This window comes from Terrapene carolina, unplaced genomic scaffold (assembly GCF_002925995.2).
Source record: "Terrapene carolina triunguis isolate 2854851 unplaced genomic scaffold, T_m_triunguis-2.0 Scaffold706, whole genome shotgun sequence".
Taxonomy (NCBI): domain Eukaryota; kingdom Metazoa; phylum Chordata; order Testudines; family Emydidae; genus Terrapene; species Terrapene triunguis.
Genome location: NW_020665057.1, coordinates 2,833,052 through 2,850,751, shown reverse-complemented (window position 1 = coordinate 2,850,751; position 17,700 = coordinate 2,833,052). Strand labels below are relative to the sequence as shown.

Below are 17,700 nucleotides of genomic sequence, written 5' to 3'. Positions count from 1 at the left end.
CCTTACCTGGCTAAAGGCATTTTTAAACTAATGTGCATTATAAAGCATTTTTTTTAGTCACATTGTGTAAGTCGCCTAGATCACAAGATTTAACAAGGATGACAAAGATCATCAAGAAAAAGGAAGGCCTTGCTACAAATCTCTTCTCCATTCCTCTCTTTCTCCCCCTAGGATTGGTTTTTTTTTTCCTTCAGTGCCCCTGACCTTGTAGTCCTTAAACTCCACAATCCTTCCCCCCTCTTTTCCCCCTTTGACTGCGCTTGCCTTTGTGTCTGTCTGTCACTCACCAGCAAACCAAATGAAAGCTGATTCATGAGAAGCACAAAGCCAGAAAACAGACTTTCCACGTACAAATTCTCTCACAGATATTCCCCCAAACTAGCCCGAACGCCCAGGCTGTAGGCACCGGATCTATCTTTATCAGAAAGGAAGAGTTTTCTTTTTGTCCAAAGAAACTATTCCTCTCCTGCTCCCCCCGTTCTCCCCCATAGCACCAGACACCCCTTTTGCATTAAATAAAACAACAATACATGAAAGCCAGATGCAGACAATCCCACCAGCTATCACATTCAATCAGAAAAATCCTCCTGAAGTGGAAAAAGAAAACAGGAATCCACCGCAGTTTTAAAACACCTCCCGGGGCTCTTTAAAGAACACAATAAAATGCAGTGACAGACTCGGCGCAGGAAAAGAAGGAAACCCACTGAAAGGGAGAAAAGTGGGGCAACAACTGATCATAAGAATCATGAAGTCTTTAAAAAAAAAAAGATATGATGAACACACGTCCCTGCATTACAAAACGAAATAAATACACCAGCCAGCCCGAGGTGCTGAGAGGAGCTGAAAAGCAAAGTTGGGGGTGACAGCAGCAGCCCAGCCCAGCGGAGGAAAACTACCAGCTCACTAGTTTTTAAACATTTTTAAAACTATATTTGTCAGCCATGTTGGAGAAGCTTCAGAAAAATTTCCTTCCCCTCTTTCTACTTGTAGATCAGGCAGCGGAGCCCGGCATCCCAGCCCCCAGCAGCACGCTAGCCAAGCCCCGCTGAAGGAAAGGGAGAGTTTCGTGGCATTAAGAGAACCGCTCTGACCTCTTTATGTCCCTCAGCCTTGCAGCAATCCAGCAAATGCAGCCTGCTCCCCTTGCTAACAAATCCTAAAGGGCAGCCATCTTGCTTCCTTCTGCTCCTTTACGAAAGCAACCCGAGCCTCCACATCAATATTCATAAGGCCCCTTTGACGTCTGTTCTCATCACTTGGTGAAGCCCCAGTGTTGCTGTTCCCCGGCTCCCGGCAGCGGGCGTGACTCGCATGTGAACTGGCTCCGCCGCGCCGTGGGGGCTGCTGCAGCACCACACCTCCTGGCTCGCTCGGGCGCTAGCAATCCCTCCCGAGGCTTCCCACACAAAGCCTGGCAATGTTTTGGGGGCTGTACAATGGACGAGCAGGACAGGACAGGGCTGCCCTAAAGCTATGGAGTGGAGTCCGAAAAGAGAAGGGCCTGGATGGTTCTCTCTCTCTCTCTCTCTCTCTCTGTGTGTGTGCTTCTTTTTGCTGTTGATTTCCCTGTTCATTGACAGCCCCTTTCCAACCCAGTGCAGCCAGAGGAGCTGGCACCCCTGCCCTGTGCTAGGGATCGCGCCCCTCCCCCCCCCCCTCTTTGGCCCCCCCCTGACTCCCCCCCCCCCCCCCCCCCCCGTTGGCACCCTGCTCCCCTGCCTGCAACCTACGGGGGAGGAGTGGTTATCTGCTCCCCCATCTCTGATGTTAGCTCCTGCTCCTGTCCCTTCTCCTTGGATGACAGGGGAGAGTACAGGAGGTGCCCCCCCCCTCCGATTGATGCCGTGCCCTCCCCAGCTTACTCCCCCATCCATCCCTGCGGCTACCACTTTGACTGCTGCTGCTGGGTCCATTGCCAGCGCCCCCACTGGGACACCGGCAGCAGCGGTCACGGGTAGGGACTCCGCTGCTGCCACGGCTTCCACCTCTACCACACTCAAGGGAGCTCCTCAGCCAGAAGAAAGGGCCAGGGGAAGAAGACGAGCAAGAGCCCCGCCTGGAAGGCAAAGCCCCCCGTAGTGGGGATCGCTCCCCCCGCAGTGGCCCCGCTTTCGGCCATGGCTTCCTTTCCCTCTGCTATTCCCTCCACCAGCTCTGGGGGCACCTATCCTCCAGCCCCCAGAGCATACACCCAGGTGGCCACAGTCCTTCTGCCCACCGCCCTGTCATCTGCCCCTGCCTCTGCCCCAGTTCCATCTCTAGTGGCCGGGGCCCTTTTCCCACCCTGACCACGAAGCATGGTGTCCATTGCCTCCTGGTGTCCGCCTTGTCCCATGTGGAGACCCATGTGGGCATTGGCATGGGTGGTGGGGCCCACAGCCATTGTGGCAACCTCCAAGATGTATGGGAAGGTTGTCTTCTTCCTGACATTGGAAGTCGCTGCCCAGGAGGTGGAGAAGAAGGGCCTTGCGGTGGGGCATCTATGTTCCCCTTGAACCCCTGGAAGACCTGGGTGTATGGGTGGTTTTCACCTCTGTCCCACCCTTCCTCCACAGTGCTGCCCTGTTGCCCTTCCTCTCTACCTTGGGGAAGCCTTTATCTGTCATCAGCCCTCTCCCGTTGGGCTGCAAGGACCCCGCCCTCCGCCACATTCTCTCGTTCCACCGGCAGGTGCAAATCCAGCTGCCGCCAGTGGTGTGTGATGGAAAGGAACTTGAGGGATCCTTCCTGGTGCCATCAGGGGGCCCAGTACCTGGTACATTATTCCTCGGTGGTCTGAGGTTTCCTCTGCCAGGCAACGGGGCACATCTGGAACCCAGCATGGAGGGGCTCTGGGGACCCCCGAGATTTGGGAGGGTGCCGGCCCCATTACCACTGGCAACTCTGACTCCCTGGTCTCCGTAACCACACCTCCTTCTCCTTTGCTCATTGTCGCTTCCGCTCAGGCCCCGGGGGTAGCCCCCCCATTGCACCCAGATGAGCAGGCGGGCCCCACCACCGCTGTGCATAGTCCGGTAGGGCCTGCGGAGGAGAGGGCAGCAGAGCTGTCACTGGGAGAGGGCCCGCCCCAGGGGAAGATTCCCCTTCCCCCTGTTTTCCTGCCCTTGCCTCCCAGACCCCCCCAAACCATCAGCCTTGTTCACTGGACCCACCCACGCTGGTGAACCTCCACTACCACCTTGGGGAGCGGGGTGCCTGTCCAAGGGAAGTGCAACAAGTGGAAAGCGTGGGCTCAGCACTTCCCACTTGGCATGGAAGGGGACAGTGTTTTCCCCAGGAATTGAAATGGGGGGGGGGGGGTCAAATTTATGGGGGGGGGGGTCAGGACCAATGAGGGGTGAGACCGTGAGGGTGAAGGTGGACTGTATGGCACCATAGTAAAAACTGAAAAATGTTTCATGACCATTTTATTAGATTTTAAAATCATCACACAAATCAAAGTTGGCTACTCAAGCCTTCTATGAAGCACTACATCTACATTCTTTTGTTCAATCCTGCATCTGTCTCCTTCGGGAGATGGATTGTGTCTCCTGCTTCTTCTATGCCCTGGAGAAAAAGAGGGGGGCTAAGAAGCACGTCACAGCCTTTTGGCAGAGGACTGCACCCCTCTCACGGATCTGGTGGAGATGCGTGGGAGAGCCAGGGCCTTCTACACCAGCCTTTTCTCCCTGGATCCGACTGACACTGATGCCTGCAGGGTGGTCTGGCATGGATTCCGAATGGTCAGCGTGGGCAACCAGGACCAGCTTGGCTGGAGCTACCTCTCACTGTGGTCAAGTTCTCAGAAGCCCTCCGTCTCATGCCCACTAACATGGGCGGCGCATCGCATAGGCTGGGGAAGTCTGTGCCTCCCCAAGCAGCCCGGCATGGCCCCACCCACGCTCCTCCCTGAAGCCCTGCTTGCCTTTCCCCCTTGGCCCCAGCCCAGGCAGCTGCTCCTCTTCAGGGAAGCGGCATGCTAGGGCTGGGGCTAGGGCTAGGGTGGCCGGGATTTGGGGTGGCTGGGGCCGCCCAGCGCTGGGGGGCCCCCAGCCCTGGGGCTGCTCTGCCTAGCACTTGGGGGGGGGTGGAGGTGCAGGTGCTGCCTGCCCTGTGCTTGGGGGGGGACCAGTGGGGACCACCCGCCCTGGGCTCAGGGACGGGGGAGCTGGCGGCCACGGGGATGGGGGTTCCGGCGGGGGAAGGGAGCAGATCCTTGGGTAGGGGGGAGCAGGCTAGGGGTTAGCCTCTCCCAACCTGCAGTTCATCTAATGTTCATCAACTAATAAGTCACTGGGCATGGTGACCGAATCTTTAGGGAGTGGAGTGCTTCCCCCGTCATATAGGCGAGCTGTGCTCACCTTGCTACCAAAGAAGGGGGACCTCCATGACCTTAGGAAATGGTGTCCCATCTCGCTCCTCAGCACAGATTACAAGGTCATAGCAAAGGCCATCCTGCTGTGCTGGGATCCATGCTGGTGGAGATGGTTCATTCTGACCAGATAGCTCAGTAGTTTGCACATTAGCCTGCTAAACCCAGGGTTGTGAGTTCAATCCTTGAGGGGGCCACTTAGGGATCTGGGGCAAAATCAGTACTTAGTCCTGCTAGTGAAGGCAGGGGGTTGGACTTGATGACCTTTCAGGGTCCCTTCCAGTTCTATGAGATAGGTATATCTCAATATGTTATTTATTATTATACACTGTCCTAGGCCGTACCATCTTTGATAACCTTTATCTGGTCTGGGACCTCCTAGAGCTCGGTAATAGGGATGGTCTGTTGTTTGCCCTCCTGTCCCCAGACAAGGAGAAGGCGTTCGACAGAGTGAACCATGGATATCTCCTGGGCACTCTGTAGGCATTTGGCTTCAGACCCCGATTTGTGGGTTTTCTCCAGGTGCTGTATGCTTCCATGGAGTGTCGGGTCAAGCTCAGCTGGACCCTGACCAAACCTGTGAGCTTCAGGCGAGGGGTGCGTCAAGGCTGTGTGCAGTCAGGCCAGCTGAATACTCTGGACATTGAATCTTCCCCTGGAGGAGGAAGGACAAGGCCTGGTCTGCCTTCACAGTCAGGTTCATGTCTTCCGCCTCCAGGCCCTGCAGAGATTACTTTAGGGTGCAGGTAGTCCAGCATGGAGCATGTTGGCACATGCCTTCCTCCGTCCCCTCCAAGGACTCTGATATAACCGGCAGCTCTTTTTTCTTCATCCGAGAAGTTTTCCATGAGACCTCTCCAAGCTGCTGGTCTTCTACCAGGACCTTCTCCAGACCTGGAAGCTGGTCTCAGTGACCAGCTCCATGGTGGTCACCGAGGGAGTAGATATCCTCATGGAGCCCCTGCCACACAACCCTCAGCTTGGTGTGCAGGTGGTGGAGTCCCCCTCGGTGTGCCAGAAGTTGGTCCCTGGCAGGAGCCACCAGAATCAGAGACCTCCTGGACTACCACTGGGGGGGAACTGGGGGGACCCCCTGGCACTTGGTTGGTGCATGGGGCACTACATCCCTCATACTCACCAGCGCGTACTCCAGAAGGTGAGGGCAACCTTACCGCCTGCCTCTCTGGCTTTCCTTTAGTGGATATGTGGGAGGGTGTTCCCTGCCTGCCCCTCACCCGTGGCCCTCCAGATCTTTTTATTGGGCCCCTGCCCTGCGAGTCCCCCCCCCCCCCAGTCTCCTCCTCCCTGTAACCTGAGTCGGCTATGCAATTTGCGGCCGGTTCACTTCCGAACTGCACCAAGGACACATTTGTACACACTCGTGCTCCACACTTTTCATTTCCTCACCCTTGTGTCCCAAGTGGCGGGACCTTTAGCCATCTATTAAAACCAAGCACACTGCCCATGCTTGTGTGCTGGAAGAGAATTGCATGTGGAAATCTGTGGGAGGGATTTCTTGCTGAGATGAGATGAGGATAGCAAGGAGTTGCGAAAGTGGGATAATCCTAATTAAAGCGTGAGTATATAGCGTGATCTAGAATGCCAATAGAAGAAAATTCTTCTGCGGCAAGTGATGTGCCCTTTTTGAGTGCCAGGAGGGAGCTGACACAGGACTTTCTCAACAGTCATTGCCACAGTGTAGCTGCAGTGCAGCAGAGTAAGCAAAACATTAAACAACACTACCACCACCACCAAAAAAACCCCCCTCAAGGTGAACTATCCAGGCCCTTGTCTTTAGGGCAGCCCTGTCCTAGTCCTGCTCGTCCATTGTACAGCCCCCAAAATATTGCCAATGAGAACAGACGTCAAAGGGGCCTTATGAATATTGATGTGGTTGGTTCTCAACCTTTAAAAGTCATTGAGTCATCATTTTCCCCACACACTAGCCGATGCCCACTTCCTGGCCATGTGAGCTGCAGAGAGATCATGACAGTCCCCTTCCACAAAACAGAACTTTAACTTTAGTCTTCCTCTGACTTTCTCCTTAAATATTTTGTGACCATAATAATAATAATGGATAATATGGTACCTAGCCTCTTCAACAAAAAATCCTGTGTTCTCAGCATTTCAGTCCATGTGCTGAAGCAATGGATCTGGAGGTAATTAAAAAAACAGGGAAAACTAGACCTCTGGCAACATGGGCTAGATAAACAATCACTTTCACGCATCTCTAAAATCTGTAACTGGGTTACACAAGTGACTTTGGTTGCTTTCTTTGTGAGCGAGACTCACTATAGCACTCTGAAACGATCATTTTATTTTTCTCTGCTAGAGGAAATGATTCCATGTGCACTGACTGCTTGAGTCTTGGAGCCAAATTCTGCTTTTGGTTACACTTGTGTAATCCCACTTACATCAATGGGCTTCTGTAGGAGTAATCAAAAATGGAATTTGGCCCTTGAGTATTTTCTTTTTAAAAATAGTAAGTCACTGATTACTTCAGGGCTCAATTCTGCAAATACATATGCGTGTAAGCAACTTAACTCACATGAGTAATCCCACTGAGCTCATGCCACAAAACAGAACTTGGACTCCATGTGAGTAGTTACTTATATTTGTATGTGATGATTACAATCAGGCCCTTAGAGTTCATACCATAAAGGCCTAGCTTTCAAATAGAGGTCTAGATCCTCAGGTTGGCTACTCAATATCCAGTGCAGGACTCAAAGGAAAGGAAAGCCACCTTTTCACCCCTTATCTTGGGGCCTCAGGGTTGCTCTAACCCATCCTGGCTAATCATGGTCCCTAGGGGCTGTTACATAGCTAAGGATTGCTGGAGTGAAGCAGTATTCTTGGCCGAGCCCTCTCATATCCAGAGGTCCTTACTACACAGGTGAGAACAGAAAGAGGTAGCTTAGAGCCAGCTATGGTAGACAGAAGGCCCTTATCTGTCCTGTTAGGCTATGATCATGGAAAAATGCAAAAGGAATTTATCAGGACAGAAGATCTGGCTCAGTAATTTCAGTTAAGAACAATTTAGAGGTTATTTTGGCAATAATTACATAACAAATCATTTTATTGCACGTTCTCTGGTGACTGGAACATGCACAGAAGAGAGCTGCCTCTCACCCATAGTGCACCACATGTTCATGGGGAACCTGGTGCTAAATCATTCATAGACAACCTGATTCTGGGTCAGGGTTTCATATGCAGCAGAGCAGCTACGTCACTGGGATCTATTGAAAGCCAGCCCTTGTCACAAGCTCTTTGCTTGGTACTTTGATGGATTTTTAAAAACATTTCTGCAATGTGAAAATCTATGTAGTGAAAGGTAAAAAAAAATGAAGAAAAGGAAAGAATAACGAAGAAAGATTTTTTCTTAATAACAAGGAGGGACTTGTCCAATGTATCACCATTTTTGTTCTGTGTTTGTGTAGCATCTAGTACAATGGAACTCTGGGCTATGACTGGGGCTTCTAAGCAGTATGATGAGGATAGTCATCATACTGAAATGGTTTGTTTAAACAATGTCAGAACAGTATGTCAGTTTCATTTTTGACGTTTTTTTTTTAAAACCAAAAAAAAAAAAAAAAAAAAAAAAAAAGCTAGAATTCTTAGTTCTGTGTCGTATGGAAAGAAAATTTCCTGGAAAGTGAGATCTTTTTGTTTTCAAAGCCTGGACACGATTCTCCTCTCACACTGGTTTTATAGTGGTGTGAGATAATTAACTTCAGTCGAGTTTCACACAGTTCAAACTGATGTTAGTGATATCAGAATGAGGCTCTCTGCAGACTAGCTTATCTGAAGATAGAAGCTTTTCATTTTGTTTGCCAGCAGGTTTTGTCCTTTCACTGCAAGCTGCAGTTGCCTAGCATCTACCAGTCTTTCACCAGTATTTCAAGCTGTTTAAATTCTACATATTTAATAAAACAGAGAGGTTTTCCCCTTCCTGTTATCTTTATGAGGCAAATGATATAAAGAAGAGAACTATCTGACAGGCTACAGGCTAGCTGGTGAACACTGGTGTCACTTCATTGAATTCAATGGAGCTAAGCTGATTTTATACCAGCTGCGGTTCTAGGACTATATCTTTTGTATCTCCTCAGTTTGCCTAATGAAGATACAACATTTACATGTTTAAATTAGGGAGGCAAAATGGGTGAGGTAATATCTTTTGCTGGACCAACTTCTGTTGTGAGAGAGACAAGCTTTCGAGCTTACATAGAGCTCTTCTTCAGGCATTTCTATCTGCATTGTTCTTTGGTGTTTGCATTGTGTTTGGTAAAGTGATCCTTAAGGTCACCTCTTTTTCATTTCATCTTTGAAATCTCTCCCCACCTCCTTCCACGTCCTTCTCTGTTGTAACAGGTGGTTCTTGTCAGCCTGAAATCTTCTCTGGCTTGCACCCAGCTTGGAAACAAGCCTGGCCTTTCTTGCCAACTCTCTCTCCCCCCCCCCCGCCACTTACTTCCACTATGACATTTGTTGATTTTAAAAAAGGAGAACACGTCCCCTCTTTTCCTCCACACTAGCAAGCAACTGCAAACATGGATAACTTGAAGTTTACAAAGAAAACAGCAGGTTCTGCATAATGAATTTGGATTTATTTTTCTGTCTACGCAGTTAGGGCAAAAGAAAAGCAAAAGACAAGGCACACATGACCTACTCCCAAAGCTAGTTGCAGTAAATGGGTGCATTCTTAAAATGCTTCCTCTTATAGGTGTGGTTAACTGCTTTTGCTCTTTTTTTATTTGTGTGTGTGTAAAAGATAATTTACTGCTGTAACAACAGTTTGTTATAATCAAGTTCCTCACAGACTTGATAAAGCCAGGATCAGCACTTCTGATGAAACAGCAGCACTTTCTTTCTCCACAAAATGTAACCCACACTGAGCAGTATCCTCTGCTCAGTTCTGCTGTTCTAAACTACCTTGACCTGCAGGCCTCCTGGCTGACCGAGTGCCCCTGTCACATGTTGATAGACAGCAGCTATCTTTTGGCTTTCAAATCTACTGCTGTCCATTACACATGCAGCTGTCAAGTGCAGCTTGCTTTACAATGCAAATCTCCTGACTTCTGTTAGCAGCCTAATAGGAGGCACACAGAGCCAAAATTCTCTCCTGGAGTCGTTCCATTGACTTCAATGGATTTACACAATCAGAAAATCTGACCCATGTGTCTTGACCTATCTCCGCTTATAAAATGGGAAAAATGCTTCAATTAAAATGCTCAGATACCATGGTGATGGCTGACCTTTAAAAAAACCTAACTAGATAAGAAGGAAAAACAAAACAAAGTCACAACTGGTAGCCAGTTCCTAGACTTGAAAATGAAAATTGAAATCATGATGCAATGTATTTGCATCCATTCCTAGCTTCCAAATGCTGATTCCTGAAAAACAAGAGACTAAAACATATGCCACATATTTGTGGGGTAAGTGACCTCTGTACAGTACATCAGTAGTTGTTGTGAAGGATGCCAGACCTGCTTGTTTCTTTTGTCTGATGGCAGCAGGGCTTGCAGAGTTAAAGAGCATGTTAAACTCAGCAGGAATGCTGGAGGTCTCGGAAAAGTTATTTTTAAAGAAAACACTCCCTCCTCATTAAACTTTTACAGTTTGGGCATAAAGTTCTAGCCTGAAGTTATAAAAAAAATTGTGATGAATATTTTTCAAACAGGGTATATTTTTTTTAAAGGACACCCAACTTTACTAGGTCTTTAAATTTATTTAGCTCAAAAGTTGTTTGTTCTGCCTTTCTTTAGGCCTATTTTTTGATCCATCTTTTTCTTCTAATAAATTGATCCTTGCAGTTGTGAGAAATGCAAATGATTACACATATGGCTTGTGAATCCTACAGAAAAAGCAATATCTATACATACACTGTTGTAGTGGTTAGGAACATCTTTTGCTCATTTTGGGACATAATGAATTGGACAATGTGACTTTTCAGAAAAAAATGTGGTCTAATGGCCTGAGCACAGGACTGGAAACTAGAAAGTTGTGTGGGCTATCGTGGCACTGAGATTTAATAATTCTGTGGCCTTGGGCAAGTAATTTTAGGGTAGCATTTTAAAACTGTGTGCTGAATTGTGAGCGTGTTTGGACAAGCTGCTACCATAGTTATATGTGCAAACTGGAAAACTGAATGCACAGATGATCAATTAGAAGCATTATCGGCCATTTGCATTTCTGAGTATGACATTTGCCTATACAATTGAAGTAATTGCAGGTACATATTAGGTGAATAAGTGTGGCCTAGTAAGTGGTGCACTAAACAGGGACTTGAGATGCCTGTCTCCTATTCTCAGCTCTGCTGCTGGCTGACCTTGGGGAAGTCTCTCCTTTTTGTGCCTCAGTTTTCCCATCAGTAAAATGGGGGTAATGATACTGCCCTGCTTTGAGATTTACTGATGAAAGGTGTTCTATAAGTGCTAGATAGTATTATTTGTAAATCTCTGATCCAACCCTCCGTGTCCTTCTCATTTCTATCATTTTATGAATGGCAATGTTTGTGAAGGATGTCAAGCAGTTTGACAGAGATCCAAATTGCGAGTCAAAGCCCAAAGTTCCCCAGGGTCTTCAAAAGTGTCAGTGAGCAAACAAGACTCTAATTTGTTGAAGGGATGCTGTCAACGGGAGGTTGGCACCAGTAAATGAACTAGATCCAGTGCCCAGGACAGATGCTCCCATGTGTCCAGTTAAGAGGGTGAAGTTATAAAGGATCACGGAGAGACCTAGGCAAAGGGAGTCCTAGTGAGTCAAAGCAGATGGGTTCAGTCAGGGGCAGGTATGAGCTGCCTGAGACCAGGAGGAAGTTCTGGAAGGAGGCAGAAAGCATTTCCTGGGGGAAGGATGAAGGCAAGAAAAGCAACAAGAGATGAAGAGCCTGGGTTGAAGGTTCTGCAGCAGCAGAAGGCGTTACCTGCTGGCTCTGAGCTGGAGAACCGGACTCCAGGTTTGGAGAGGGCTGAAGGCCTGGGAGCAAATAAGGGTCTTACCCACAGACATCTCTAGAGGTGGAGAGCTGAATCCTGAGGAACAGTGCCAGGGCCACGGGGAGTGAGGGATGTTCCCCTGGTAAAGATGATCTCTCAGCAGAGAGGCTGTGAAGAGCAGGATTGCACTGCAGCTGGAAAGTCTGGGGTGGCTGTCATGGCAAAAGGATGGAAGGGGATAGACTAGGGGTGGGGGAAGACACTGGAGGATGGTGGGAATGCGCTCCCAGCAGAGAGGCTGGGAGTGTTTCCCGCTAGGAAGAGTGGGGTTTTAAGGACTATGTGCCCTGGAGGTAATAGGGACTATGTTTTGGGACTCTTGTTATGGGTTGATTTGCATATGTTTTGTAGTGAAGTGGCTCCCAGGAGGGGTATTATTCAAGCAAGAGAGTCAGTGTAGAACTCTGGGGTTAACTGAAAGGGGAAACTGAGGCAGACCTGCCTGTCATGCTGTGGACTACTCCAGGGTGGGTCCTAGTGGATCTGTTTGTTACTTATGTAGGAGGAGATAATGAGTTATATGAAGTGAATTCTTTGTCACACTGTACTCTATGTTAATGTAAAATGTGGCTTATTTTAACTGTATACAGCATGCAAGACCAAATTCTGTACTTCTTAAACTTCAGTGCAAACCCCTTTGAGTCCAGTGAAGTTGCACAGAATTTATGTCAAAACAGAATTTTGTTCATTGTATTTATACCCTTACTCAGCCTATGGCCATTGTTGTGTTCATGAGACCATTAATGTGTTATTTAGAATAATAAAGAGTTTGAATAGGGAGGGAGGAGTAAAATAACCAGAAAATACTCATATTCTGTCTCACCTAATGGGGTGCTGGAATAATTTGTATAGCGGGGGTGCTGAAAGCCATTGAACCAAACTGTAAATCCTGTATATGATGGAAATCACTTTAAGCCAGGGGATGTGGCAGCAACCCCAGCACCCTGAGTTCCAGCACTTATCTCACCTAATCATTTTATTCCCTGGAATCTAGAAAATTAACAAATACAAATCAGCAGACCTTTACATTCTCACACTCCCCTTTATCTCTCTCCTTTACTCAGAGGGTATATCTACACTGCAGCTGAAGGTGACATACCCATGCTCAAGGCCTGAGTTAGGTGCAAGCAACCCAGGTGACCACCAGGGGTGCCGGGCTTGGGCGGTGTCAAGCTCAGGATGCTGTCGTTGTTGTTAGCGACAAAAGGGAAAATAGAATGTTTGAAGTAAAATGTTTCAGGTATTCCGTATGTGGATTCATTTATCACTAACCTCCTAGAATTTTCTGGACCTTTGTAGAATCTCATAGAACCTTCCAGACCTTCTGAGAACTACATTTTCCTCGAACCTCCTAGAATCTTGCAAGGATCTCTGCTGTCTGAGTAGGGAGCAAGCAGCTAATGAAAGAAAGGTGGAGCAGGCTGCCAGAATATCTGCTCCCAGAGGATGAAGTGGGCTGCTAGTGGTTGTTCCATGAGAAACTCTGTCCCTGCTGAAGAGGCCTAATGATGGCCTATCTTCAACAGCGTGCAATAATAAAAGTTAGGGCTGGTCTACACTGCCGCGCTAGTTCGGCGGCTGGGGATCGAACTTCCTGGTTCGATTTATCGCGTCTGGTCTGGACGCGATAAATCGAACCAGGAAGTGATCCCCGTCGACTGCGGTACTCCAGCTCAACGATAGGAGTACCGTGGAGTCGACGGGGAGCCTGCCTGCCACGTGTGGACCGCGTCTGAACCGCGGTAAGTTCGAAGTAAGGTATGTCGAATTCAGCTACGTTATTCACGTAGCTGAATTTGCGTACCTTACTTCGACTTGGGGGGTAAGTGTAGACCAAGCCTTAGTGGCATGTATCACCTTCAGTTCAGTTCATTTAGACATTAATCATCACTGAAGAGCTACACAATCACTGACAATTCCAGATCTTTTACAGAACCCATGTTATCAGTGCCCCACAATGTAACTAGTGCAAGTGTCACATGGATGGATTTATGTCAGATCTGGCCCATCTTCTCCTCGATGTACTTTGGACGTAAGTAGCCTTTTGTCTGTAGGGCTCTTTGAGAGAAACTTTGTGTGTGACTACTACTGAATGGCTCTGATATTGGATCAATTTGTTGTGTCAGTCATTAATTGCATTATTTTTAGATTATTTAAAAGTCTGCCCATGATTTTTGCCATCTGGAGATTTTTACTGATGGATGTGTGGGTGAGGAAGTAGATGCCTGGGGGAAATGAGCAGGTAAACAACTGTATTCAGTGTTAAGAACGTAACCTGTAGTTCAAAACTATGTCCAAGATCATCTTCGTTTAGTGCCACTTTCACCATGTCTCCTACCTTCCTTGGAACTGGGTACTGGGAACCTTCTTCTTTAAAATTCAGGCTCTTTCTCCTCAACTTCAAAGCTCTCCATAACTCAGCTACTGCCTTCATCTTTGTCCTCATCTCCTCCTCTGTTCTCTCCTACTCTTTGCACTATGCCCAACCTAGATTCTGTCTTGATTGCTCCTGGCTTCATGTCTCTACACCACCCCTGTGATCTTGGAATAATATTCAGGAAGCTATTAGAGAGCAGGTGATCGGTGACAATGTTGCAGGAAAATAAGGGACTCGATTGGTGTACTCACATGGAAGTTTTCCAGCACTGGACAACCATTATGGTGCAACTCAGTCAAACATAGGGCAAGAAATGACAGCCACGCCCCTATGTAAGGGGCAAATATAGCACTCTGGTTCTGCAAAGGCAGTTCAGGTACTATATACATGTCTGACTTATCAGTATGTTGCCATTATTTCCATGAACTGTGACATTGTCACTGTGACTTCTCCATGACTTTCTCCATAATTTGCCATGAGAAACTGACAGCTCTCACCATGGCTTAAACCAACCATCTCTTCAATTTAACAATATCAACCAGCAGACCAGAATGCATTGTGAAGAGAGATTGACACACTGGTCTTACTTGAATGAAGAACTCGTGTGTTTGCCAGAAGAGGAGGGTATTTTAGGATGGGTGCTCATACTTTCTTTATAACTCAGCATTGTTTTCCAGGGATCTCTTTATTAGCAGTCATTGGCTTTTTTATAATGATTGTGTGGGTGTGGCTTTTTCCATTATTAGATGTACTGATGAAGTCTTGAGGAGGCGTGGGTGTTTGATTCAGGATGCTATCTTTGCTTTTTGCACTGCACTCTCCTGCCTCTACAAAATAAAAAATACATTGCATATTTGTTCTCTATGGCTGTATAAACAAACTCAGTGAGAAACAGATGGGAATATACATGAGAAGTAGGATGCATTTAAGTGGGAGATCTGTGGCACCTGGGTTTTGAATATGAACTTCAGTATGACATTTATATCTGTTAGCCCCTACATATACTTTAGCTATACTAATTTAAATCAAATTGTGTGTATGTGTATGTGGTGGTGATGGTGGGACTTTAAAGTGTCATTCTGTTCTCTGAACCTGAATGTCACTTTTCAGCCAGATACAAAAGAAAGGGAAACTGTTAAGGCTCATAGTTCTAAAACTGACTTTTTTTTTTAGTGGTCCCATATTGAGAGTCTCTTACTTTCCTAACTTGTTCTAGGTGTTCTTCTTTGAAAATTGATTTATGCTAATATTGAAAATATGAATAGAAAACAAAGGTGTGATTTAGCATTGGTCTCATATGGCCATATTTGCAAACTTTTTGGTGCCTAAAGTTAGGCTCCTAAATCTATATTCACACACCCAGCTAAAAGTGGCTTTATTTTCAGAGGTACTGAACCCCTACTAATCCCAGTGAAGACTTGCAGGTGCCTAGCACATCTGAAAATTGCGTCACTTTTATTTAGTTGCCTAAATATAGATTAAGACCCAGGATTTAAATTTTGGTCATAGTAACCAATTTGCCACACATGTACTAAGGCTGGAGATACAAAGGCTTGCCATTTACAGGGAAGTGCCAAGAATATATGGAGTGTGCCACTGATTACAACACAACCTATGACTTCCTGGCAGATTTGAAGACTAGTTCCTGTAGCAGAGTTAGAGAACAGCTAGCAAAAGAAAAACTGAACAGGATAAGCAAGAAGAGATGAATGAGACAGAGAGACCTATCTCCAGTGGTGTTTTTTCAGATAATTACTGGCATTTGAAGAAGTCTCAGCTATAAGTCTGTGGGGACTTTGTAAGCCCTCCTGTTCATTTTATTGTTTTTCTCTAGGGTGTCTTGAGAGTAGAGTCCAGAGACATAGGAGCTCTAAAAAAAAAAAAGGAGCTCTGACTGTCTCTAGGGATTGGTAATGGGCTTTGCCTTTCACCTCGAGATTATCAATTCAAACGCAAATATAATTTCTTTAACAAACTACTGGGAATTTTGTTGGTTGTTTTTCCTTTCTCCCTGTGCAATTAGAATTAAAAACCTAAAAAGAGGAGTTGGTAGCACCTCTCCCCCTTTCCCTCTTGCTCTCTCTGGCTTTGTCTACATTAGAAATCTTGCACTACCAGAACTAAAATCACTTATTGCATTAGGTTCAAAATCCTAATATAGACAAAATTAAACCTGTTTGTATTCTGCTTAAACTAATTTAGCTTCATGCAGTAAGCATTACCTCATTATGACATAGCATCAATATTCCATTCTATAACAGAGCATTTCTATTTCAAACTTTCTTTTTGCATACACCAGATCCAGGTCTGGAACTAAACATTGTTTTTGGCTCCGATCTCTAATAATGTGTCAAGACAAAATCCAAAACATACCAGAACTCCGAAGAGTTTGCATGTGTCCAAACTTTGGGACTGATCCACCACTTATTCACACAATTTTTATAGAGTTGTAACTGTTGAAATCAATGGAGTTACCTCAGTGTCAAACTCGTGTAGCAGAGTGGAGAATTATGTGCCATGAGCACCTCTGAAAGTAAGACTAAGTATTTCTAAGCTTGTAGTGCACTTGTAGTATCACAGTCTTACAGAATGAAACCATAGTTAGCCAAGGGGACTGCTCACTTCCTCCAGCATTATTGTTTTCTAAATTGATATTAATCTCACTCATACTCACAAGCCAAAGTGAAAATTATATTTAACATAAGTTGTGGGTATATATGAATTTTTTTTTAAAGCAAAGGTTGTTAGTCTGTCAGAACAACCCCTCCAATCCCTCTCTATTGTGGATAACAACAATTTTTGGTGGGGGGGTTGTTTTTGTTTTAGTTTATGATTTTTATGGCAAGAAAGAACAAACTTTGGACCCAATTTTACTTCCATTGAAGTCATTGGAAGCTTTGCCTTTAGTTTCAATGGGAGCTTTTGTTTAATAATTTGTTCTAATACATTGTTTACAAGAAACAACCCTGCCTAAAGAAAGTGTCCATTTCCAGCAGGTTCATCAAAGGCTGCCTAGGAGCAGCTCAAGCTCTTGTATAGAAAACACAGGAGGGCATGTAAGAAGACTGGTGAATTCAGGATTTTCAAGAGCAAGTGTGAAAATATTAAACTAATAGGAAGCTCACTGAACTGAGAAAATGACTGAGAGGTGAGGGAGTTTAATTGTAGTTTAACAAAAGGATGGGGGGAGCGGGAAGGAGAATTTAGCAAGAGGTGACTATTACCAGGGGAGAGTTTTATGAGATTTTTTAGCTCAAATAGGAGCGAGAGCTTGAATAGCAGGTATTCAGGTGATTCTTGGGTGTTGCCATATCCCTCCAGGGCAGTTAGAAAGCAGATAAGGAAATATAAGAAAAACAGTTCTTAGTTATTTTCCCCCTGAAAAACATCTGAGAGAGTGAAAGCCATTTTAGTTTCATATGATAGAGAACAACAAGGTCATCAAAATCTAAAATATAACATGTATTTAAATGACTTTTCCCCCCTCTCAAGATCTTTACTTTGTTTTAATTAAAAATGGATATTGGCCAAAACATTCATATCTGGATTTGGATCTGAACTTCCTCAAAGCTCAGGGTGTTGGATCTGAGCTAGTGACTTAGCTCAGCTAGCTATGAAGGCTGGAACCGGATCCGAGTTCAAACTTCTCCTGAGTTCAGGGGGTGGGAGAGTTGGATCTGAGGCTTTATCCTCTAGTTTTAACATATCTGACCCCAGAAAGGATAAAGAAAGAAAAATGGTCTTGTTTTGAATCAGTGATTCAGTCTTTTATTTAATGAAAAATGAAAATCACGATAGAGAAAATAGGCCACGGCTAGTAAAGCAGATGTTATACCCACAGATAGTGTGATAACAACCATACCAGAGTCAGTTAGGCAGCTTATCACACTAGAGTTGCACAGAAATGTCATGCTTCCTTTAATGAAACAGACACAATTTAACAGCACCATAGGAATAATAAGACAAAACTGACTGAG

The 17,700-nt window shown here is 46.0% G+C and overlaps 1 protein-coding gene across 1 annotated transcript in view; it reads right to left on the bottom strand.

The window, feature by feature from the left end:
• Positions 1–1,167, bottom strand: part of TET2 (tet methylcytosine dioxygenase 2) — an 87,646-nt gene extending 86,479 nt beyond the window's left edge. The window contains exon 1 of the mRNA XM_024206559.1: positions 1,092–1,167. The gene's annotated coding sequence lies outside the window, so the exon portion shown is untranslated. The remainder of the gene's footprint in view (positions 1–1,091) is intronic.
• Between the last annotated feature and the right edge of the window lie 16,533 nt (positions 1,168–17,700).